This window comes from Chinchilla lanigera, unplaced genomic scaffold (assembly GCF_000276665.1).
Source record: "Chinchilla lanigera isolate Chin_1 unplaced genomic scaffold, ChiLan1.0 scaffold00082, whole genome shotgun sequence".
NCBI lineage: Eukaryota > Metazoa > Chordata > Mammalia > Rodentia > Chinchillidae > Chinchilla > Chinchilla lanigera.
In genome coordinates, this window is record NW_004955483.1 from 9306573 (window position 1) to 9331383 (window position 24811).

Below are 24811 nucleotides of genomic sequence, written 5' to 3' on the forward strand. Positions count from 1 at the left end.
TAAGAAAGAGACTAGAATGCAGAAGGAAGGAGAAAACAGTGGTCAAGACCTTGGACACAGGGTAATAAGTGGCCTGGGGGAAGAAAGCCAAAGGATTGAAAACAAGATTGGCCAACACTGCCTGCTTCCCAGCGCACTGCACCCTGCTCTGCTCAGGTTAAAGGGCACATAGAATACAGTGATGCTGTTCTTACAGTGTGACTTGTGTGTATCATTCCCTTCCTCTTCTGGTGCCGTTGGCTTGCTAACCCTACCCTCAGACCCAGGGAGGTGTGTAGGGAGAGCTGGAGGAATGATATAGTTTTGGTTCAAAGGGAGCTCACACTGTAAGCCGGGACCAAAGATTTAAGAGCCATAAGCTCTGAGCTTGGTTTTAAGGACAGGGAAGAATCTTTTCCCAAGCCCAGGTATTACAAAATCTAATTATAAAGTGCTCAAATTTTCTGTTCTAAAATAAGGTTAACACTTTTGCTCGTCTATTTCAACTTCATGTTTTCCTGCTTCTCTCAAATATTGAAGAATTTTTAAGAAATGTCTCAGTTTTTCACAGTTGATGGTACTTTAGAATTGTACATGATTTCCTGTTTCAAGCGGGCAGTGTTGGCCTCTGTGACTCAGGCATCCTAACACCATTCTTTGACACCATTGACAGCCACCTTAAGGACTGAATTATTGAGAAATGAATCCATACAGAGCCTCCCCAGTACCTACCTCCAGCCAATCCAAGTTGCTACTTACGCCACATTTGAAGGTGGTAAAATAAATCTATTTTAGGAAGTAATTCATTTGTTACATTTAATGATACACGAAGTGTAAAATCACCAATACGAGAGAGTGGTATGTTTTCTCCTTTATGGGTATTCATAACTTGAGCCTCTAAAATTGAAACAGGTTTAGCTCAAATAGGTCTCCTTGATTCTAAAAGAATTAATTGATTTTAAAACGTATGGGCTTCACTGCTGGTAGGAGTATAGACTGATACAGTCATTCTGGAAAATCGAGGCATTATTATGTAACAATGAATACTCATCTACACCAAGGAAACGCGTGTATGTATTGTTTTAATGAACACAACATGTTTCTCACAGGGAAAAAAACAGAAGTTGAAAAATTTTAAGTCCATCAATGTAGGGAAATATATATTCACACTAAGAAACTGTTAAATGAAAAACTGAGATGAGTTAAATTTAACAAAGTGTATTTGAGCAAGAAAAAGGTTCTAGAACTGGGCAACATTCCAGAGAAAGATGGCTTAGAATGTTCCTCCCCACCCGTATGCAGGCTATTTTTATAGCCAGAGAAGAGGAAGTGACGTATAGAAGCAACCTCATTGGCTGCAGTTGGCATTAGCTTTGTGGACCTGTCTACTTAGTTGGCAGCCTGTGATTGGCTGAAGCTTGACTGCTTCAATTGGCTAAGGCTCAGTTGCTTGGTTACAAGAGTACACTCCTTGATTAGGTTATAATTTGTGTACACGTTGAGTTAGGGAACGGCTCACTATCTGGAGGCTGCTTTGGGCCACTCTTTACTACCTGACCACAGAGGCAGGTTTAGGCCAAACTTATATCAGTTTAATAATATAACAGAATATTATATAGTGGTGAAAATGAACAAACTACGACCACCTGCCACAACATTGTTAAATCTTAGAAGCAATAGTGTGTGAAAAAAAAAAACAACTCCAAACTACTACATACAGTATGATAGAATTATTTATCAAGCTTAAATATCAAGCAAAATTAAGTAATATATTTTAGAGGGTGATAAATACAAAATTCAAGACAGCAGTTAGTACCTTGGGACAAGTAAGGGACTATTTTAGAGAAGCAGTAAATAAGTGGATGTATCAGTACAGGTAATGTATAGTTCTTAGATAGGGTGGTAGGTTTATGGGTGTTGATTTTAGTGTCGTGCTTCATCAACTATATACAGGTTGCCTGCATTCTTTCGTGGGTTTCAATCTTTGTACAATTTAGTACTTCCTTTTTTAATTTCTGTATGGGGAATTGAACCCAGGACTTTGCTCATTTTAGGCAAGTGTTCTAGCACAGAGCTACATACCCAACCCTTTTTGAGACAGGGTCTTGCTCAGTTGCCCATGCAGGCCTTAAACTTGAAATCCTCCCGCTGCCCCTCTGAAGAAGCTGAGATTACAGATGTGCACCACCACACCCTGCTTAGTACAAATACTTTAAAAACGATAGTGTGTGTCTGAATTTTCCCTTCTTGCTCCGATCATCTATCACTTATCTAACATAGTATTTTTTCATAGTCTCCAAGTCATGCGGACTGGTTAGAGGGTGTGAATCTGCCAGTGAACACCCTCAGGCCATTTAGGTGGGAGAAGTCATAAGGTGAGGTGACAATAGTTGCCAAGAAGTATCAGATAGGGAGCAGAAGAGTGTGGTTTGTATGGCTTTTCCTCTCAAAGGCCTAGAAAATCTTGAAGCATGAAAGCAAGAAAACCCATTAAATAAGGCTCTTGGAAAATACGTACTTATCGTCCCAACAATGACTAATACTTCTGAATGTGGACCGTCAGCATGCGTCGGTTATTAGGAAAGATTTGTTCATTCTGTTGTTCCCTGTTTCTTTCTGAGCAACATGTGGCCTTCAGCATAGGGAGGAGCTGGCACAGCCTGGTGATGTCATATGTACACAGCCAGGCAGATTGTCACAGCTCAAAGGTTCAACCGTGGAAAACTGAGGGCTGCTACATGAGAACTTGGTCCATGAGGGAATAGGAAGGACAGTAAAGGTGGAACAGGGAAATCAGGGCTGGTGCACTTGAGCCCTGAGGTGCCTTGGGACTGGGGCTCCTCCTCACTGACTCACTGGCTGGTGCTGGGAGACAGGGCAAAGCCCACCAGGCTGCTCTGTGGGTCTGCCTGGGGAGCAGACGGGAATACAGTGTGGGTGCTGTGTTGCCGAGGCCCCGTCTTAATGCAGATTTCCATTCAGTGAGTGTGTGGAATCAGTACCTAGCTAAACACGCAGGGGTCCCTGTGTAACTTGGTAATTTCAGATGAATTCTCAGACAGGAAAATGTGCAGCATGTCTGTTTTTTAAAATAGTTTCAACATCTTTTATGTAATGCTGATGCATCTGGAAGTCAAAATGCTATGAGTTTCATTTCACTAAAAAAATGGGAAAAAAGTTTTTTTCTTTCACTTTAACCTTTCAACCACAACTAGTGGCCTTTCCTCTCTAGCCTTTAACAGGATTGTACATTCACTGACAAAATGAACCAGGATTTCCTGAGAATATCTTATATGCAATGAGCTGAGTAGGTGGTTATGAGAGACACGTAGACCGGATCACGACTCCAAAGGAACTCGTATTTTAGAGAAGGGAGAGAGGTCATTGCATGGCAGGAAAAACACGACATATGTGGCAGTGTGTCACAGAAGAAGTGACACCAGAAACAAGTCTTACAGGGAGAGAAACTTGGATGAGTAAGAAGGACATTCCTAGTTGAGAGACCAGCATTAGCACAGATGGATTTTACCTCATCTTACAAAAAATTTCACCAGATTTTATGAAACAAGCACAAAATCATGATCATGAAATTAGTGGTGAATAAATACAGAAATTGTTGAATGAAGGACTTGTGGAGCTAAATTTGCCTGTTCTACCTTTTTGCCCTATTTTAATTATGTTGCAGAGAATATTACATTTATACTGTGTTGAACTGCTCTGTAGTTTGGCCAGTGAATAGAATTATCATTTAGTTTAAAGTTTAATATTCCTGTGGTAAAATAAGTAGAAGTTATGAATTTAGTCTCCTTAGCACATTTCCGTTTAACTTTAGTACCTCCGAAAAGAGTTTAGCTCCAGTCAGACCCCTGACTTACTTTTGATTTCATCATTTATCACAGAGATAAACTTGAATTGAGAATAAAAGTATCAATGATTATACATACTGGTAGCATTTGTAAACAATCCATTGTTTCATTTTTTTCCCAAAATACTGTTGCAAATATTCTTCTTTCCTTTTCCTTTTTGCGTAACTTATTTCATTAAATTTCAGACATTCTGCATCAAAATAGCATCTAATAGACCACATATGAGACCTGTTTGCTATTAATTGAAACATGTTCTGGCATATTCATTAGCTAGATCCTCAATGTTTATAAAGTCACATGACTTTGTCGAGTGATTAAAAGCAATGAATGAATTTGTATGTCTTGCTCTTGTTTTTTTAGCAAAATAATTTACAGTAAATATTTATAATTATTGAAGCTAAGAGTTTATAGCACTTGTTACTTCAGGCATTTTGAGTTTAGTGATCATTTTTGTATAGAAGTAATTCTTCTGTTGATGTCCTTATTCTCCCGCATATACTATAGATTACTGAAACAGCATTTTGTCCTTTAGTTGTAGTACATAAGGCTGTCTTTGACCTTTAGTTTTCTGAATTATCTCTGTATTAGTCACTGTTCTGTTGCTGAGACAAAATACCCAACACACACAACTTAAAGGAGGAAAAGTTTATTTTGGCTCAAGGTCTCAGAGGCCTCTGTCCATGACCAGCTGATCCCAGCGCTGTGACTTGAGGTGAGGCAGAACATCATGGCAGAAGGGCATGGCGGAACAAAGCTGCTCACCTCATGGCAGCCGGAAGGGGAGAGAGGGAGAAAGAGCCAGGAAAAGATACACCCTTTAAAGACATGACTCTAGGGAGCGGCTTCCTCTACTAACCTCCTATTCCTCAGCTCTGAAGTCTTGAAGGGGTTTGTCCATTGATGAGGTCAGGACCCTCCCAATCCAGTCACCACTCTAGGCATCTCTTAATCTAATCAAGTTGACAATGCAGATGAACTGTCACAGCCTAGCTATTTTAGGACCTTTCAAGTTTGAATGAAAAAGTTGAAAAATAAAGCTGATATATATGAAGACAGAACAATACATTCAATCTGATTTCCCTGACTACTTTAATGATTATGATTATGTGGTTAATTTTGATGAAGTGCTTTCAGTATGACAAAGCTCCATACTAAACATTTCATTTATGTGTCTTATTTAGTTCTTGAATCTACCCTATGAGTTAGGTATTAGTATACCCATTATACAGATGAATTTGTAACCATTATGCTTCCTAATATTTAATAATGTACTATATTAATGATGTACTTTTAAGTGTTCAACTCTGGAGTTTTGTACATATGAGATATATATATATATAGTGGTACCTCAGTTCACAAACTTAATGTGCTCCTTGATTCTGGAAAAGGTAGCCACATTTCTGTTCATGCAGGAAAGTTGGCCACAGTCATGTTTGTCAGCCAAGGCAGAGTTCACAGACAAGAAAAAAATTTTGCCAAAAACTTCTGTTTGTGAATCAAATTGTTCACAAAGTCATTTGTGAACTATGTATCACTGTGTATGCGTGTGTGTGTGTGTGCACATCACACAATGACGTTTATATTGATAGTCACATAAAATTATAATGGAATTGAAAAAAATCCCATTGTTTAGTAGTTGTACTGTACCCTTTGTGTGTTTAGATATGTACATAGTTAGCATTGTATACCAGTTAGTTTGTTTACAGTATTTGGCACAGTAACATGACGTACAGGTTTGTAGTTTGCTGTATAGCATGTACAGGTGTGCTGTAGTTTGGAGCATCTAGGTTTATGTAAGTGTATTCTACATTTTTCACAGGACAAATTCACCTAATGGTGATTTCTCAGAAGGCCTCCCTGTTGTTAAGTGATACTTGACTGTAAATTCACATTTCTTTTTTGTTCTTTGAACAAATACTGATGTACGACCATTTATGACCAGATGTGCTCAATCTGGAGCTCTCTCTCTCTTGACATTAAGGAACATACAATGTTAGTGGAAAAGATGGACTTGCTGGAGAGACAAGAACAAGAAGTCTTGGTTATTTCTTTAACAGTGACAGGTACAAGTGTGACAGAAATGTGGGAGAAGAGGGCCTCCTCTTCCTGGAGGCATCCTGGGGATCTTCCCAGAAAAGTAGCTCTAGCTTCAAGCCTTGAGAAATGAGTGAGCTTGTAAAGATGGTTTGCACAGGGAATAGAAAAGGCAGAGTATGGAGATGAGCACCAGAAGGAAGCTGGTCAGGCAGCCATAGGACTCAGAGAGCTGGGTGTCAAGTGCAGCTGGAGGAGAGAGGGGCCGGCTGGGGTCAGACTAGATACATACTATAGATAGATAGATAGATAGATAGATAGATAGATAGATAGATAGATAGATAGACTGCCAAAAATATATATACATGTATGCACATATCAAGCAAAGAAAAACTTGTATAAATATTTTAATACTAAATTTATTAGACATCATGAAATTCATACAAGGTACCTTTGGCCTCTGCAATTACAAGAGGTGGTCAAACTCGTGGCCATTAACTTCTAGGCATTTTTTAGTAAGGTGAACTGCAGCTTGGGTAACCTCGGTCGCTGAGATTGCTGCATATGAATGTTTAGTTTCGTCTCTATGGCTTGGCAGTGTAGTGGGTTTTCTGCCATATACAACATCCTCTAGGGTTCCCCCCTACAAGGGTAACACCATCTGTTGAAAAAACATCATACTATTTTTCTTTTCCTGAAGTGTGTACACATATTTTTGGTGGACTCTGTATATATATATATGGTTTTATACGTGCAGAGTACCAGAGCTGAGCATTTAAAATATATCACTAACATAGTATGTTAGACGTTGTACTTTATGTGTTGAAAAACCATCTGCAAAGTTATCTAACAGACGCAAATTAAATAAATGACCACAAATAGGGGATGTCCTTACTTCCTCCTCCTTCCCTCCTCCCTTTGTTCATGTCTTCGTTCAGTGGATTTCTACTGGGTGCTTACAGCATGTAAAGCAATGCATGGACTACTAAAGGGAATAGGGCAGCCAGGAAGGCACACAGGTATGAGCTCACACCTGGGGGAATAAGCATTAATTAATCAACTAAACAAAAATGTGCAATTACAAAAGTGACTAGTGTAGCAGTAGAGAGTGAGGTGGAGACCACAGGCTGGACTAGGAGGTAGAGACCTGGGCAAGGAGATTAGGGAAGGCTCCCCAAGGAGAAGAGGGCTGAGCTGAGGGATAAAGGAGAAAAGAATACAGGACATTTGATGAAAGAGGCAGGTGATTCGGGGCAAACTCATAGCAAGGAGGACATCATGTGCAATGGCCCTGAGGCCTAAGAGAGCAGAGGGGGTTTTAAGGGATTGAAATATGCAAGGGTACAGGCTGGAAGAGAAGCCAAGACTGGACCATATGGGCCTGGGGGGCCACATTTGGAATCTAGGCCCAGTGCAAAGGCATTGCAGTGCTTTCAGCAGCAGCTGACAATGGGTGATAGGAGGGTGGGGTGGCAGGTGGCAGGGGTGGAAGCTAGAAGACCAGGTGGGAAGACAGCATAACAGTCCAGTAAACTGTTAGGGTGCAGGCGAGAGGTAATGTTGTGAGGTACACCAGTGGCAAAATCAATGACTTGATGGTGAATATGGAGTGTAGTTAGGGAGGGTATAGTTTTGGTGCCATTGCTTAGCCATGGAACATAGGAGGGCTAATTGGATTGCCAGAAAATGCTGAAGGGGAGGAGGGGAAGCCATTGCACAAGAATGGAGCTAAAGTTGCCCTTGAAGGATGAGTAGGGGTTTTCTAGTTGGTATGGAAGGGAATGGCAGGTTAATCAAAAGGAGGGTTGTGTAGAAAGGCACAGACAGCAAAGAAATCCTCTGTGTGTGTGTGTGTGTGTGTGTGTGTGTGTGTGTATGTAAAACAATGAGGATAAAATGGGAATTTGTTGAAGGGGACTTGTATTAGTTTGCTTTCTGTGACTGATCTGAAATACCTGAGGCTGGGTGCTTTATGAGGAAAAGAGGCTTACTAGGTCACACTTTTGGAGGCTGATAGTACAAACAAAGTGCACAGCACTGGCCCTGGTGAGGGCCCCTCTGGCTGTGTCACATCAGACTGCATGGTGTCAGAGAGAAATCACAGGGCAATATAGGAAGCCAAAGAGAGGCAAGGGGTGAGTCTTACTTTTTTTTCAATATAAGAACCTTCTCATGAGAACCGATTCAGGGTCGCAGGAGAACGACTGACTTTAATTCCTTGAGAAAGCAGTGACCTCAATGCTGTAATTTCTTCTCCCTCCCCCAGCTTTCCAATACCTGAATCCTTGGGACCCATAAATCATTTTGTTGATGCTTTGGTGTGTATCTACTTATTCTGTGTAGTGATTCTAAGATTTACAGTATCCAGATTTTGTAAACGTGCAACATGTTGAAATACTTTTAATGTCACAGATCTGTTTGGTATAGAAATTCCTTTCTAATCTTTCCATACCTTTTATTATCTTATTATGTTTACATTAATTACTTTCCATATCTTTGTTTAGGGATAGGCATGTGGCTTTTGATTTTATTATCAGTCTTCTTTCTCATGAAATTTATCCACTTAGGTAGGATGTGGACTTTAGACTTTTAGTTAGTGTTTTGGCATCTAAATTTGGGATTACCTGACATTTTTAATTTACTAGGATAATTATCAGTACACTGTCACTTGGAATATGAACATATTGAGTTCAGTTAAGCTTGTGAATTAAGATCAAAGAGTAGTCACGTCCAAGAAAACTTAGTAGTATTAGGACTTAGGTGGCATGTCAACTTTGGGGAGAAGTGAAGTAACGCTGAATTGATACCTTCCTACATTTTTTATAGGTATGTGTTTGTGGTGCATAACAATGATATTTGTCTGGGGAAATTGGTAAACACATGCATATGGAACGTATCTTGATTATTTTGGTCCCCTGTGTCCCTTCTTGACCTCTTCTCTCCCCCCGCCCCAACCCCTTTCCTCATGTCCAAATAACAACTCGGTATAAAGGTGGTGTAGTACTGGGGTAATAAGCATGAATCCTGAGAGCAGTGATGGCCTAAATATTGGTTATAATGGCTGCTAGTGGGCACTGTCTGCAGTCTCATTTTTTCTTGTCTAATACAGAGCTAATCATGGTGGCCAGCTCGCTCGTGGGGGAAATGTGTGTGAAGCACTCAGCACAGAGCTAGGAGCGTAATAAATATTCTGTCGTGGTTGATGACTTTGGACATCCCCGATAGCACGTATTACTAGAGTCATCAGCAGAACGGTACTTATGGTTTCAAAATGAAAGGCAGAATGGTAAACACAGGTGCTGAAAGGCTGTACCTTTGTGGCTACATAGAATTGTGGAGAGCATTAAATTCAGCATGTGCCTGACATTTTCTGGAAAAGAACTATTTTTTATTTTTCTGAAATGCAGCAATCAGGAGACAAAGAGGGAGGTGGTATCTCACAGCTCATGGGATGTGTTTGGAAACAGGATCACACTTATCCTAAGGGTAGGGGTCATGTGTGTGTGTGTGTGTGTGTGTGTGTGTGTGTGTGTGTGAAAGAGAGAGAGGAGAGAGAGGTCATGCAGCAGTAAGTTTCCCTTTTCATTGACTTGAGCTAATGTTAATTGAGGACAGAGTTGCTGCCTAACTCAGTGGGAATATTGTTTTTATAATTACAGATCTAGGCATCTTACACTGAGCTTCTCTACTGCCTCCCTTTCTACTCGAGCAAAACCTGTGTGAAAAGACCTACTGCGAAGGAGCTGCCTGCTGACGGCTTTCCACTGGGATGAAAGCACATGGTCCAGGTAAGCATCTCTCAAATCTTTCACCAAGAAGAATTACCACTGAGTGGTAAAGTCCCCCAGATGGGGATAGGGTTGTATCAGTAGTATCTCCTCATGCACACACATATACAAAATGAATATATATCTACACAGTCATATGTTCTTCCTTTATATATTCTTTAGGTCTCTTTTTAGAAAAATAGAGATTTTGCTTTTTTAGTAGGAAAAGTCATTTCTACCCATTTTCAAAGTATTGATCAGGATAGATGCTCAGGCATTGCTAAGGAGGGGACGATTCTGGTCTGGCTCACAGCTCAGTGTTTGCCTAGGGTGCTTGAACCTGGGTTGAATCCCCAGTACGAGTACTACAAAAGGGTACATGGTGATGATTCCAAAGGGAGTATTCATAAATTTGGCCAGAGAGATGGGCCATCAGATGGTAGTAGAGAATAATACAATACATACTGTCATCAGCCTTTGGTTCTTAACAATCAATATCTTTTCATCTACAATGTAATTTTGGGTGATTATATAGTATACCGTTGAACAGATTTATCAAAATTCATTCAGTTGATTGCCTCTACCTGGACATTGAGTTGTTTATAAGGTCTGTTTGCTTTTAGGCTGCCAAAAATGTTCTTGTAGCTCTCTATTCATTCCCATTACTAGCGGCTTCCTTGGGATAAATGCCTATCAGTGAACTGCTGAACTGAAGACTTTATGGTTTTAAGACTTTTGATACCGGTTGCTGAATGACTTTCCAATAAAATCGTTAGTTTCTATTTCCAGAGGAAATATATGAGAGTATCTATCTGCACAATTTTCCAATACTGAGAATTTGGGAAACAAAAAGAGGCTTTTCCAATTGATTATAAGAAATGGTGACTGTGTGTGTGTGTGTGTGTGTGTGTGTGTGTGTGTTGCATATGCGTGAGAGCATTTTATTTGTAAATCATGCTGATTTGAGAGGCTTTCTGTTGTAGACAGTAGCAGGCTTGAAACTTAGCAGATTTTGACATTTGAGAAGTAATACTAAATCGAAAAAGAGTGGAAGATCCCTAGGGAATTTCAAGTTCTTCCTTTTTTGCCAAGTATTTTTTGACAATTGTGAAATCACTGGATAGCAATAGTTTTCCAGTGGAAAACGAAGCTTTTCTTTTCTTAAAAAGATATACTTTTAAAAGGCTTCATCAGTGTTTACCTGGAGCTGTACTGCTCACTAGTTCAGTGTGTGTGTGCATGTGTGTGTGTTTCTGCACCCAGTGTTGGTAATGTGATTAAATATAACCATGGCAGCCCTGCAGGACAGAGGCTGGAGATCCTGCCGGGGAAGACAGCAGGCCCAGACGGCCTGGGCTCAGACTGCAGCTCTGCTATTCCCTAGAGGTGTGACATTGGGCCAGCCTGCATTTGTAAAATTTAGGATAAAATAGTGTCCATCTCATGGGGTGTAGTCTCAAGTGAATATGATGTGTTTAAAATCACTAAACATCTCATATCAAGAGGATGCTTGATGCTATGGAAAAATGAGCACAATAAATTGAGCACAATAAATTTAAACAAATATAAAGTGTAATACTGATCATGGCAATATCCCAGCCTTGTGTGATCATTCTTCCCTTCTTCCTCCATTCCCCCCCCCTTTGGCCTTCTCTGCTGTCTGAAAAAAGTTGAATATACTTCTGCATGACTTTGGTTCGCATTCAGAGTAATCCTGGTCTTGGAGAGGCTGCCTGCTTGAAGACTTCCAGAGAGAGACCCATTTTCCCCAGGGCTTTGAGGGGAACCCTGGGCTCAGGCCCTGTGGGAGAGCAGAACCACATTCCCATCCATTCACCCTGGGCAGCACAGCAGATGTCCTGGGCCAGGCCCACTCTGGGCCTCTTGTGGACGACACGACAAGAGTTCCTCACCGTCTGGCACCATATGTGATTTGTCCTACTTGGCTCAGCTCTTCCCCCATTACTAACTAAGCTTCATTTCACTAAATAAATGAAAGAGAAGGTAGATTAAGAGCCCCCCTACCCCAGCACTTTGGCAATGCATGCTTTATTCTACCTAAACACAAAAGGCGAAACTATGGCATTCTGAGTCTCACCACTCTTTGGCTGAATCTTAAGGTTGAAAAGTGGAAGGGTAATGAGCCAAAGAAATATTTGGCACTAAGGAGACAGGGCCACTTGGATGGCTTCAGCCACTACCTTTCCCTGGTTTCCCTGCAACTAGCTTGTATCTGTAGACACTGCATTCATTGGGCCTCTAATTTCCAGTCTAATTTGAAGAGCTCTGAATTTCTCAGTAAAAAAGGAACATCTGAATTCCTAATTAAGACATTTTAGCATAAGAATTACTCTTTAATGGGTCATAAATTATTCTCCTTTAAGTGATTATGAGGATGAATAAGAAAATAAAACTTGTATTTGTACATGTGTGTGTATTAATTCAGCAAAATTAATGAGGTCACGGAAGGAGAGAGGACAACAAATGTGTTGGCAAATATTGGCCAGGAAAAGAGTTCCTAATGTTCTCCAAGCCTCGGATGAGGCACCTTACGAGTGTAGGTAGAAGGGCCGTATATAGCCGCAGTGAGAATGGTAATAACACTGCCATATGGAACATTTGGTATTTGGATAGCACTTAGCTTCCGCCTAAGCTGCAGAATCAATAGAGGCTCAAACAGAGAGGAAGAAACAATTCTTTAGCTGTGGATCACTAGCTGGTATGCAGCAGTGCAGACAACGTAGATTATCAAGGGCTTTGCAGGATAAATTTCTGCAGGAGGCAGGATAGTGGGTGTATTTAACCATGTCTAATGGTGCCATGGCCTTGTGTGTGGTCCAGCCATTTTTGGTTGTTTCCTTATGCATTGCTGTTCAAACCATTTTTGCAGTCTGCAAGACTAGGCCAAACCATTTTTGAAAACTTACTCCACAGGGACACCATAGAGACTTTAGGGTGTCCTAGGATATGGCCAGGAAAGAATTAAAGCCAAACTTTTGAATGATCAGAAAAGATGACAATGTCTTCAGATTTAGCCTCATCCAGCCATTCATCACTCATTTAGTCACTTGATAAAGGTGTTATTAGGAGCTGCTGTTGTTCTCTGTTAGGCATTGGAGATACAGAGCCAACTAGGAAGACATGGGGTCTGCACAGTCCTAAGGGAGAGGGAGCTGAATGGGACCATTCTAAAGGGAAACATGGAAGGCATCTGGTGAGAGAAACTGGAGCATCCAGCAAAGAAAGACACTGACGTGGAAGACACGGGGCAGCAAGAACCCAAATGCAGTCAGGGGCTGGCAGTGAGGTTGTGATTTACGACAGCGGTACCAGGTTGGGAAATAAAGAAGCTAGGGAGGAAAGACCCCTGTAAACATTCCTGGAATGTCTAAGTGCTGGGCTGGTAAAGGTAATGCAGCTCTTGATCTCTTAATTTGAGTAACCTAATAAATGCATCATATTGACAGTACATATCATTAAAAAGATGAGAAATCAATCTGTTTTGCTTTCTATGACTGCATGTGGTGCATGTCAGAAGACTGGATGTCATCCTCCTCTATCATGGTCTATGGTAACAGTACATCTTCCCCCATCCTCGAGGGATACATTCCAAGGGGGTTGCTTGAAAAATGTGAGTAGTTCTGAAACTTGTGTATACTATGATTTTGCCTAGACATCACTACTTGTGATGAAATTTAATTTAGAAATTAGGCCCAGTAAAAGATTAACAGAAGTAATGGAACAGTCCTATCAATATAATGCAATACCAATTTGCAGTTTGGGGCCCTTGTTAAGTAGAACCAGGATCACTTGAACACAAGCACCACAGCAGCACTGCAGTGGGTCTGATAACCAGGTTATTGCTGAGTGACTGAGGGGTCCACATATTCAGTGTGAAGGCACGAGACTGAGGTATAATTCTCTTCTGGGTGGGAAGGACTGTGATTCCGTCATGCTGCGCAGAATTTAGAAGTTGTTTATTTCTAGAATTTTTAAACTTAGCATTGTTTAAACATTTAAAAGTTGTGAATTTAAAACTTATGAATTGTTTATTTCTGGAATTTTATATTTAATATTTTCAGGCTGCAGCTAACCGTGGGTAACCGAAACCATTGTAAACAAAACTACAGACCAGGAGGGATTCCTCTACTTTCATTAATTACCGCACACGTGAAGAAATGGGGTGATTGCTTCACCAGAGTGTACTTGCCTTACTCTTTTACTAACTGTATCTTTTCCTACTTCAGCCACTATATTTACATTCCAGAATGAGATTAAATATAAAATCAATCCTACCGTTTGCACACATGCATAATTAACCTTAGTTGACTCTAAAGATAGTCAGTTCTGGATCAAAATAGTCTCGCTAGTAGTCACATCGTGGTCACCTTAGTAACTTGGGGCCCTTCTGGTCAGTGTTGTCTGTGGAGTTGGAGTTTTTCTTACCTCTTGCCTTCTTTCCTGGATGCTTGTAGCGAGTGTCTTTTAAATAACAGGATCCACACGGAGATGTCTTTTCTCTCCTTTGGACTTCTATGTGGGTTTGATAAAAGCAATCTGTTTTGCTTTGGGTTTACTGTCAGTAATGGGCCCTTTTCTCTCTTTATCACTGTTAGCTGCTGTATTCTGGGGCTCAAACATCTAGCATGAAAACAAACAAACAGGCTTTCCCCCCTCCTTTGACAACCCCAGTTTAGTCATCCATCCTCGGAATCATGTGCATTCTGAAGCACAGGGTCTTTCCCACCCGGGCATTGGCGTGTCTTTTTCTATCATTAAGAAAACCATCTTGACGTCCACTACATGTTTAAAATCAACATCTCTCCCAAGTTGAACTTTCAGCACGAATATTTGCTTCACTTTTCCATTGCAAGTCTTTCAGTCTGGAGGCAGCATCCATCATTCACAGCCAGTATGGGGGGAGGCAGTATTTTAAGACACTTAATGATATTTTTCACGGCAAAAGGAAAAATGTAGGGTCAAAGACGTACACAGTGTTTTATATGTAGGCATAGCTTTTCAAAAGTCTTTTGGAGTACATTAGAGTTTCTAAACTAATTTGGCAGCTTTTCTATGAAACATTTTATTCTGTACAAATTCTATAAGTAATTGATTTACATTGTCAGAACAGAAACATACACATAGTTGTAACAATGTTCACGAAGTACGGTAAAATATTTTGTTATCTGATGGAGTAACACACGTTAGAAAATGGTTAATATAAAAGTCGACCATTGACTGCCTGGCAAACACAAGGTCCTGATTTGATTCCCTGTACAAAAAAAAATCTACCATTGAATCTTTCCACATTGGAACCCTAGAGCAGATAGATGGCTACAGGGGTTTGTTTCCCCAGTACATGAATGCTGCTTTCCATGCAGGCTGAAGGTGCTATTAAAAGTGTGAGCCGTGAGTGGCGGCAGAGAAGGTCCCCTAACACAACTCTATCAAAATGACATTCTGAGGTCATGAGTTCGGTTCCCGGTACCGGAGAAAAACCAAAAAAAAAAAAAAAAAAAAAAAGACATTCTGTGGTACTTTTCAAATTACTATCTGTTTTTCCTCTTGGTGTTCATCAAAGGAAATGAAGCATTTAAACACCTTTCCTAAGTCCCAGAATGTTAAATATTATAGCTTACAGTATTTAGAGTAAGAGGGGAGATGAAAATGATTCAACTTCCCACCAACTCAAGACTAAACACCCCAGTATCATTAGTGCCTTTTGCTTAGCTGGTGACAAATGGTGAATCATGCATTCATTGTTGAAACAACCATAGTAAGATTTGGAAATAATACATAGAATGTCTTAGGAGTAATTCTTTTAAGTTAACAAGAAACAACTGTAGACCAAGCAACATCAAGAAAGATAATTACTTTAGATTAAATGAGAAGTATGTCACTGATATTCAGATTTTCACGAAATGTCTTAGGAAAATTGGGAAGGTATCTTCTTTGACTTGGCAGTTATATTTGGTCCCTCTGTTTTCTCCTCCAACAGATTCTTTCTTCTCTGTTCCTCATTTTTCTTTCCTTTATAATGGGGGCGGTAAATCACTGTTGGAAGTTTTGTACTTAGAGACCCTAGGACCTTGATAGCGATCCTATGGCACATGTACCACAGTGGGCACACTCCACGATGACATCATGAATTGTGTAGTGGTTTTTTCTAAACTAAAACCTCACTTTGCAGGTTTAATGTCAGTGTTCGCACTTTGTGATAAATACTTTTTGTTGGTACTGGGAATCAAACTCAGGACCTTGCGCTTGCCAGGCAGATGCTTATGCCATTGAGCTGTATCCCCATTCCACTTTGTGATAAATAAGTGAGTTTTGGGTTGCAGTTTGGGCACTCGGTCTCTAAAAGGTTCGCCATCACTGCCCTGGGAGTTGCCTAGCCTGGCCCATAGTGAATGCCTCATGATCACTGGCTGTGGCTATATCTGCCGTGTCTTTTTTCTTCTACTTAACACTGGTTGTTTGGGTGGAGATTCTGGTATCTAAAACAAATCAATATAATCAAACAAAATAAGAAATCCATGGTTATTCTGCATGCTTTGGAAGTTGGGGCAGTGCTCAGCTGTGATGGCAGAGATATGATCCTCTGAGTGCCTGCGGAGGGACCCAAGTTCGAGGGCAGTGTCCGTGGACCTGGGAATCAGGAGGGCTTTGAGCAAGGTGGTCAGTGACTCTGGGCCTTCGGGTTCCCCATGTGGAACATGAGTGGGTTGCTCTCTGAGGCCTCTCCCACTTCTAAAAATTGCCATTCTCTGTCCTTGATATTTTAAGGCTTTGAAATCTTAGTAGAAAAGACTCCGTGAAAAGCCACAGTCCTTACCATGTTGTCTCTGCATTTCAGTACACACGCTTCCAGTAGTTCTTGGGTTTGTGTCCTCTTCGAGCTCAGGTGGAGCTAATGACCTACCCCTCCAGCGGTGACGCTAAAACAAATAAAACAAAACAAACACTCCTCTCAGGCGCAGAGGCAACCCCCTTCCAGATGCTTAACCCCTTCAGCGAGTCTTCAGATGGCACAGAGGGATCATCGCTTCGCCTGGCGCTGAGGCACAGCCATCTCTGGAGTGAAATTTGGCAGCTGTGTGATAGTCAAGCTGCAGTACTTATATGACAGTTTGGGGAAAAGGAGTGAGACAGAAATAGCAGATTTCAAAATAATCCAATTAAAACAGCAGGGAAAGTGGAGTTGGGCAACAAGAAGGGAAGACGATCTGCCCCAGAGTCTGACTTATTCCACTGTTCAGACATTGTGGGCTGGAGCCCAACAAGTGCCAACCGGTGTCACTGCTGGAAAACTGTGACCACTGCCAAGACCTCCTGCAGGAACCTCGCAGGGCTTATCTGGTGTCCATGAGGCCATCATCTGGAAATCTTCCCCATTTCTCTTCTCCCAGTAGTCTAATTATCGGGCTGTGTTGGGAGCTGACTAGATCTGCTGTTATAAACCTACCTTTCCTGCACTGCCTTGCACAGGATAATAGCATAGTTAAGTATTTATGACATTAGAATGCACCAAGCTGAAAGTAGTTATGGTGGAATATCTGAACTGTCTCTGCATAGACAAATTGCCAGACCCAGGAGGAAACCCCTTTGTTAATTCAAGGGTCTTGTAATAGCAGGGATAAGGAAGGGAGATTCTGGAAGTGTACTTGGAACTGCGGTTGTGTGTCAGTGGCAGAGCATTTACCTAGCACCTGCAAAGCCTTGGGTTCCACCCCCAGCATCATCACCCCCTCCCACAGAACTGTAGACAACTACAATTGAGTAAAAATGAGAACTATATTTTCTGTAATGCTTGTGCCCATTGTACTAAACATTAGAATTAGATCATTCAAGTTGTAGTGGAGAAAGTTGATAACTACGGAGGAAAAGGTACATCAATAATAAAAAAAAATTTTTTTTTGAACATGTTTAGAAATGACCAGATCAGGCCAGGAATGGTGGCACACATATGTAATGCCAGCACTCGGGAGGCTGAGGCAGGAGGAATCAGATCATTAGAACATAGAACATCACATCTCTCAAAGGGAGATTCCAGGACATATATGCAGCAGTTTATAGAGCAACTTTGGCGTTTCAGTTTAACCAGAAAGGCGAACTTGAGGAAGAAATTAAGGGATTAAAGGTTTAGTTTCATTTGGAAGCACTTAAAATTTTAGGTAACGAGCAGAGTTCATATAGTCTAACTTTTATAAAATGGAACCAAAAATGAATTCAAGGAAAATTAAGTAAAATTCATGTAAGGAGAAAAAAATAAGATGTGGTATGAGAAATTCTGGTTTTGAGTTTCAGATTGTAATTTATTAGCTTTATGACCTTAGGGAAAGCACTTAAAAATCTGGGAAGTTTTTTTTTTTCTGATTTATAAAATAGTTATAATTATCAGTCTCACAAAGATGCTGAGCTAATCAGATAATGTATTCCAAAATATTTGGTGGCACTTGGGGTATATAGCTTAGTGGTAAAGCAGTTGCCTGGCAGAGCAAACCTCAGGCAGTCTGTTTTGTGAATTGAAGAGATCTGTCAATGTGCTATTTCTGTAAATCTGCCATCTTCTTAGGGAGTAAACTCTTTGGAACAATAACCACATATGAGAATAAAGCAGAGGACCATTCACACAGAGGAAAAAAATCTATTGTGTAAAATGTTTAAAAACACATGAATTATTTTTGTCTCCTTTTCCTTTTTCTGGCCCGGAAATTCTTTTATGTTTATAGAATTTTTCCGAAGATTTTCTGGCAAGCTCTATAACAGAGTTGTCCACTCTCTGTTGAGCTATAAATGACATGATTCCATAGTAAATATTGTCTCGGAGTAAAACCTTTATGGCAGACTTCAGAAAAAATGTTTTCTTATTTTATTTAATAACCCTCCTTTAGGGAGCTTTGGGCAGAAAAGGGGGGATCTGGTGGGTGGAGCTAGGAACAAGAGCCACCTAGCTCGGAGCGGAACCCTAAAGACTTGGAATGGGGCAGGCGGAGCGCGGAGTGTCTGCCTTCACCAAGTGTGGGCTGGTGCGCTGAAGTTCCCTTTATGCATCAGTCCATCTGTCTCATTAGCTGTCTCTTAATCACAGACTCCACCAAGTGTCTACTTGTCTTTTTTTAGCTTTTTATCTTAATCTCCTGTAAAAGTTAACCAAAGGAAATCAACTGGCTCATATGCTATTTGTCTGAATTCTCATGCATGCCAGGGGGTGGAACAAGCTATATTTACAAAAGGACACTGACGCGGAGATGAATCTGTGGGCACATGAGCATATTTATGGGTGCATCCGTGCGTACGTGCGCATGTGCACAGAGGCCCACAGACATACGAGCATGTGCTGTGTGCTCTCTAACATGGAAAAGACACTTTGACATTAATTAGGAAGGGTGAGATGATATAGTGGCGTAAAATTCCTGCTTTGCATTTACTACCGTCATTAAAAGTGCATAGTGTAGCATTGTGTGTGCAGGACAGAGCTGGTTTGGAACAATTGCAAGAGTTAAATATTAACAGGTTGAAGTGTCACTAAGTGTCTGAGTACAAATTCTCTATTGTGCGGGGAACTTGTAAGAAGGCAGTGTGCTTTGGATGTGTCTCTGCTTGCTTGGAATTCAGACTGCTTTGAACACGGTGGCAGAGTGTAATTTGTGGTAGAAAATGTGCTGGGATTGTTTGTTTGTTATTCCTGGGGACATTTGCAGGGCTAAACTATCACACGTAGAAAAGAACAGCTTTGTTTGGGAAATAACAGTAGGAGGAGGACAAGAAAATTGAATTAAGCAGAGAAACAGAGAGTCCATTTTTTGATTGATGCGGCTTCCTATTTTCTCTTCATTATTCTCTGTGAAGGAATAAAGACTATGAAATCGGATTTGAAGACTGGATTAAGACAAATAGCTTCTCAGATGTTTTCAACCTTGGCTGGTTCCACTTTTCTTGTGAAGCAAGTAGTTACTGTATAACGAGCCTGTGCTTACTTACATTAAATCTTCCTATAATGTATGTCCTTGAGGTTTAATTTTAAGAATCAGTTTATAAGACATAGGAAATGGGACTGTTGGCTAGGACTTATCTCTAAATATTTTATTTTATTGGTTAATTAGTAAGTTTTACCTCTAGGTATTTTAATGATCACCTATTTTAGAGCCAGCGGAGGGGTAAAGAAGGAATCAGAACACTTTCATCTTAAGGAAGTCTTTCTTACCTATCACCCTCCCCTTTTTCTCCAACCAGAGTCTACTTCCCTTTGAGCCATTGCTGTACTCTCCAAATACTTCAGCAAAGACTTGTGGACACACACGTGAATCTTTCCAAACTAGGCTGTAGACCACTAGAAAGAAGCAATTGTGTATGTATTGCTATAATTTTAGCTCCCAAAGCAAGGCCCTAAATACTGTGTAATGTTGAATGGATAAATGAATGATGAATGAATAAATCCAGCACCTATTGTGTGTCCGTTATGTTAGACCTGAGGGACGATGTGTAAAAAAATGACATAATCATGTCTGCTCCCAAGTGCTATAAAATCTAGTTGAGCCCTGAAACAGCCTGAGTCATGGAAAAAATACTGGATTGTCACTTAAACAGTAAAATAAATACTCATAAGTTCATAGTACTATAAATAAAAAAAAACCTAACTGACTAACTAACTAACTAAATAAGTGGGAGAAAGAGGAAAAATTCCAACTAATGGGAAAGGAATGAAGTAAAAAAGCATCATTGGAATCCATAGTAACAGTTGTCACAGGAGAATGCTGCTGGTGGATGAATTAGATGTGCAGAAGTAGATAAAATGGATGAGAATTGAGGGGGGAAATTTAAGCAGAAACAAGGGTTTTATAAGTTTCAAAGCATCCATCCTCAAAGCATGCAGTAGCTACAAAGAGAAAAGCCTGGCATTGCGGTGGAGAATCCATGCAGACACCACCTTCCCCGAGTGGTCCGGGAAAGTTAACATCTCCAGGGATACATACGGGTACTGTGTGAGCCCTTCACCTGATGCTCCTGGATGGGCCTGTTCTCATGCTGCGTCTAAGGAGAATCAAGAGAAAATGTCAGTGAGAGCATTTTAGAAAATAACTGACCACTCTTCTTCAAAAATGCTTATGTCCCAATTCCTCACAATGAATATATTTGTTATGTATCACAAACATATACTAATAAAAGAAAAGGGGAAGAAAAAGTGTCAGTGTCTTTAAGGATAAGGAAGGACAAAAGAACTGCCACCGATTGGTGGAAGCAGGGTGTGTGTGGTGGGGAGGGGGATCCTGATGTAGAAATAACTGTTTAAAAGAACTAGTGAAATTTTCATCAATTCTGTAGCTTAGTTACTAGTATTGGTAGGTTAGTTTTAGTTTTCTAGTTTTCATCATGTTCTGTGGGGATGTCAGATGTAAGGTGAGGCTGGGGGAAAGGTAGAAGTGAGTTCTACTAATTTTACACCAGGCCAGTCTAAATGCTTTAAAGAGGTTAGTTGTTAAAGAACTTAATAGAAGTTAGTCTTAATAAACTGTTAATAAGTTAATAGAAGTTAGTCTTTAAAGAAGCATAGTTGAAGGCCCAGTACCGATCCACAAGAAGCTGTCACAGAGCAATGCATGACAGCGTGCAACTGAGGGATCACGAGAGGGGACAGGCAATGGGAGCGATCAGTTTTCTACAAGAAGTGAAAGCTGATGTGGACCTTGCAACACATGGAGCAAACTGAGGAGCCATTCCAGATGCAGTAACAGTGGTGATAAAGAATAGGGAAGGGGAACAAATGACCTTTAAGGCTATCCCCAAGAGGTCGACTGAGGAATGTGCTATTTTATTGGAGTTCAGTAAGAAACAGTTGGACAGCTCAGGAGAGCAGAGTTAGAGGTTCATTAGGACCTGGCAGAGCGGTCTGAAGCTGGAGGAGCCGGTGACATGGCAACACAGATCCCTATTTAGGGAAGTGACTCGTTGAGATGGTCTGCATGGGTGTTCCTTGACTTATGATGGGTTTGCATCCTGATAAAGCCATGGTTAAGTTGAAAATACCAAAAGTCGAAGCTGTATTTGATACACCTAACTTGGACTCTTCTTATACACACAAAACACAAACAAAAGCTCTGTGGAATCATCATTTACTTAGGGAAAACCCACACATACTCCCTCAACTCTGCCAAGATATGAGTCTGGGGGTCCCAAAGGTACCAAACAGGAAAGTGAAAATGCCACAGGGAGAACTTTGTACAAGTAGAAAAAGTACGTGCAGGCTGAAGATGCAAGCTCCCCCTCTGTAAGCACTTTGTGTTTTCAACGTCTATAGTCTTTTCCACTGAGCTAACCCTTAATTAAAGCTCTTCTAGGTGGGGACTGGCTGTGTCTTTCTGCTATTCTCTTGGGCTTGTCCTTCACTCTGTGTTGTTTAATAAAATGTTTATCTAGCTTTCATTCCCTTGTTTGCATCAGTTACTTTATAAATTTCCACCCATAGCTTAAGGATAACAATATATTTTTTTTAATCTCTACAGCAAGCATCAGCAATTTTAGCCTGTTACACCATCCAGTGGGACTTAGTCTTGGGGACAAATGGCTTTGCAGCTTGTATATCATGAGGGCAGTGGGTGTATTTACCTTGCGGGAACTTTAGTACACATTTGATTACACTGCAGTAATTGGAATTCTGTTTTGAAGGTCTTTGAAAAAAGGTCTCCATTTCTCCCTTAGTCAACATTATAAGATTGTTTCTTGACAATTGAGTTCTTATACTTTCTTTGATATCAATCAGTCATTGAGCTAAATAAACATTTTATTGACAATAGGCTACTGAATAGAAAGTTAACCTCATTGTATAGTTAACTGTAAATAGAAGTTAGTTGATACTCTTTTTTTTTGTCTTTTTGAGACAAGGTCTTGCTATGCAGTTCAGGCTGGCCTTGGGCTCACTTTGTAGCACAGGCTGGCCTCGAACTTGCAACAATCTTCCTGCCTAAGTCTCCCAAGTGCTGGGATTGCAGGTGTGATATTCTTTTGTTTGATTGTTTGTTTGTTTGTTTTCCAGTACCGGGAATCGAACTCATGACCTCGCGCTTGCCAGGCAGGCCCTGTGCCGCTGAGCTAAATCCCCAGCCCCCCAGGCATGATATTCTTAAAAATATGAAATTGTGGAAGTTCTGAGTCTGCCTAGAAATTTAACATTGATCTGAGTCTTTGCAACATGTAGACTTAAACTTCAGATACCTTTTTAATGATGGGAATTTTCCATGAACAATGAATGGGCATTGAAAACATGGCTTAAACAGCATTATGTGATACAGCATGAATTGATGTTTTGTGCAGGGTATGAAAAGGAGACACATCTTTTGTAGAGTGGACATTGGCAAAGGCAGAAAACCTTGGGACGTGACCTCTAGCATCCCTGTAGGCTTCCTGTGGAAGCACGTATGTTGAAACTGGGCAGGACAAAGAATCTTTTGTGTTCTTTTCAGCTAATGTATTGACTTAAAGTATTTTTTCATAGCGAACATATTTCAAAATTGTAATGGTACTCAATGGCTCTGTATAAAAGTTCTGTATAAAAATTCATTGTCTAAGGGTTCTTTCCACAGTGCCCTGTGCTTGTCAGTTGCCCTCCCGTCTCCAAGCGCCTGATGAGGATAGAGCGCTCACTACAGTCAGCACCTCGTCTTGTTTCTGGCTATCTCTTTGGCAACAGAAGAGGAAGTCACATGCTGAGCTCAGGAAAGCATCCTGACCTCATTGTCACAGATACTACAAGGTAAAGGCAGGAAGGATCCCTACTGAGTAGCCCTCTGCAGAGCTCCCTAAGACTGGGAAACCTCCAGACCACCATTTGGCAGAGAGGTGGTGCATAGACATCTAACAGAGACCACTTCTCTTTCTCTTAGGATGCCCTGTGGAGAGTACATAGTCGTTTTACCAGGCAGACTTTTCTAGACGTGCAACAGTGTGATGAGGGTGGAGGAAATCGAGCAGAGGGAGCAAGGATTTAAAGCCAAGCTTTGGAATTAGATTAAATCCATTTCAAATTATAGCTGAATTCAGAGTTCTCATTGTTCCCTGTCGCAGTTCAGTCCTAACATAAGGGGAATGTTTACAAAGCAAGGCAGGAAGAGTGTTTACTTCTTTCCCTCTTTCATGCTTATCTTTCCTTTTATGTCTCTGTTCTTGCCTGTTAAAGGAAGTTGAAAGAATGGTGAATAGATGAATGGATTAAGCTCACAAGCTACTTTCCTCAAAGTTCAAGTGATGTCACTTCTGTGGATTTAGTCATAAAATAATCTGGTACTTCCTTTCTTGTCCATATTTCTGTCATAGCTAACTGGAAATAATAAGGAAAAAAACTTTCTCAGGAAGGAGAAAAATGACCCCCAAATCCTGTATTTTACTCCATAGGTGCAGCCCTGAAGTACTCAGATCCCTGGTGACTTAGAGGGACACTCAAAGGAAGGTTAATGATTTAACAAATTTAATTTTCCAGCTTCTCAAGTAGATTAACAAGTAGAAGAGGGCTTTCTAGTGTTAAATGTACCAACCACCATGAAGGAAGGAGAAAACTTATGAAAACTAGAAACATAAAATCCCAGCCATGTAGGGCCATTTCATTTGAAGAGAAACCAACCCACTGAACTTTTCAGAGCAGATGAACATAAAGGACCTTACCCCGTGCTGTGATAAAGAGGTGAAGGTGGAGAAGGCGAGAATGTTGCGGTGACAGACAACCCCATTGGTGGGATACAGTGGGATGGGAGCTTCCTTTTTGATCATGGTACAGTGACTGGGGATATTCTAGAGCCAGTGGGGTGCGTGCAGAGGGAGATGATTTCTAAACCGAGGGTCCTTTCCTCTCATGGCTCAGCCGTTCTGAGGGATCCTGGGAAATATGAGGATCTTCTGCATCTGGCCAGCAGTTGTGGAGAGGAAGAGCTCTGGTCTCCTTGGAGGTTTGCTCATGGGATAGACAGTACTTAGTCACGTGGAAGTGGTGAACTATGGATAAAGCTGGGAAATGTCAGCCTGTGCATCAGGGAAGACAAGGAAACTGTTTGGTTGCCCAACTCACCAGCCTCTGCTACATCTGGATGTGCCCCTGGCCTGGCGCTATTGTTTGACCTGGTGTTGGCTGTGATGGGAATACCCTGTCACTGTAGGATGTGCCCTCTGGCCCAGGAA

At 40.9% G+C, this 24811-nt stretch overlaps 2 protein-coding genes across 9 annotated transcripts in view; one reads left to right on the forward strand and one right to left on the reverse strand.

Annotated features, from left to right (window-relative positions):
- Atxn1 (ataxin 1) overlaps positions 1 to 24811 on the forward strand; it is a 399577-nt gene that overhangs the window by 146696 nt on the left and 228070 nt on the right. For 7 of the 8 annotated variants that reach the window (XR_001231022.1, XM_013503812.1, XM_013503811.1 and 4 more), the window contains one exon: positions 9539 to 9667. The gene's annotated coding sequence lies outside the window, so the exon portion shown is untranslated. Of the gene's footprint in view, positions 1 to 9538; positions 9668 to 23226; positions 23397 to 24811 lie in introns of all 8 variants that reach the window. The other variant, XM_013503813.1, reaches the window with a different exon arrangement.
- Positions 1 to 24811, reverse strand: part of LOC106146531 (translation initiation factor IF-2) — a gene marked incomplete at its 3' end in the record, with an annotated part of 215984 nt that overhangs the window by 145683 nt on the left and 45490 nt on the right.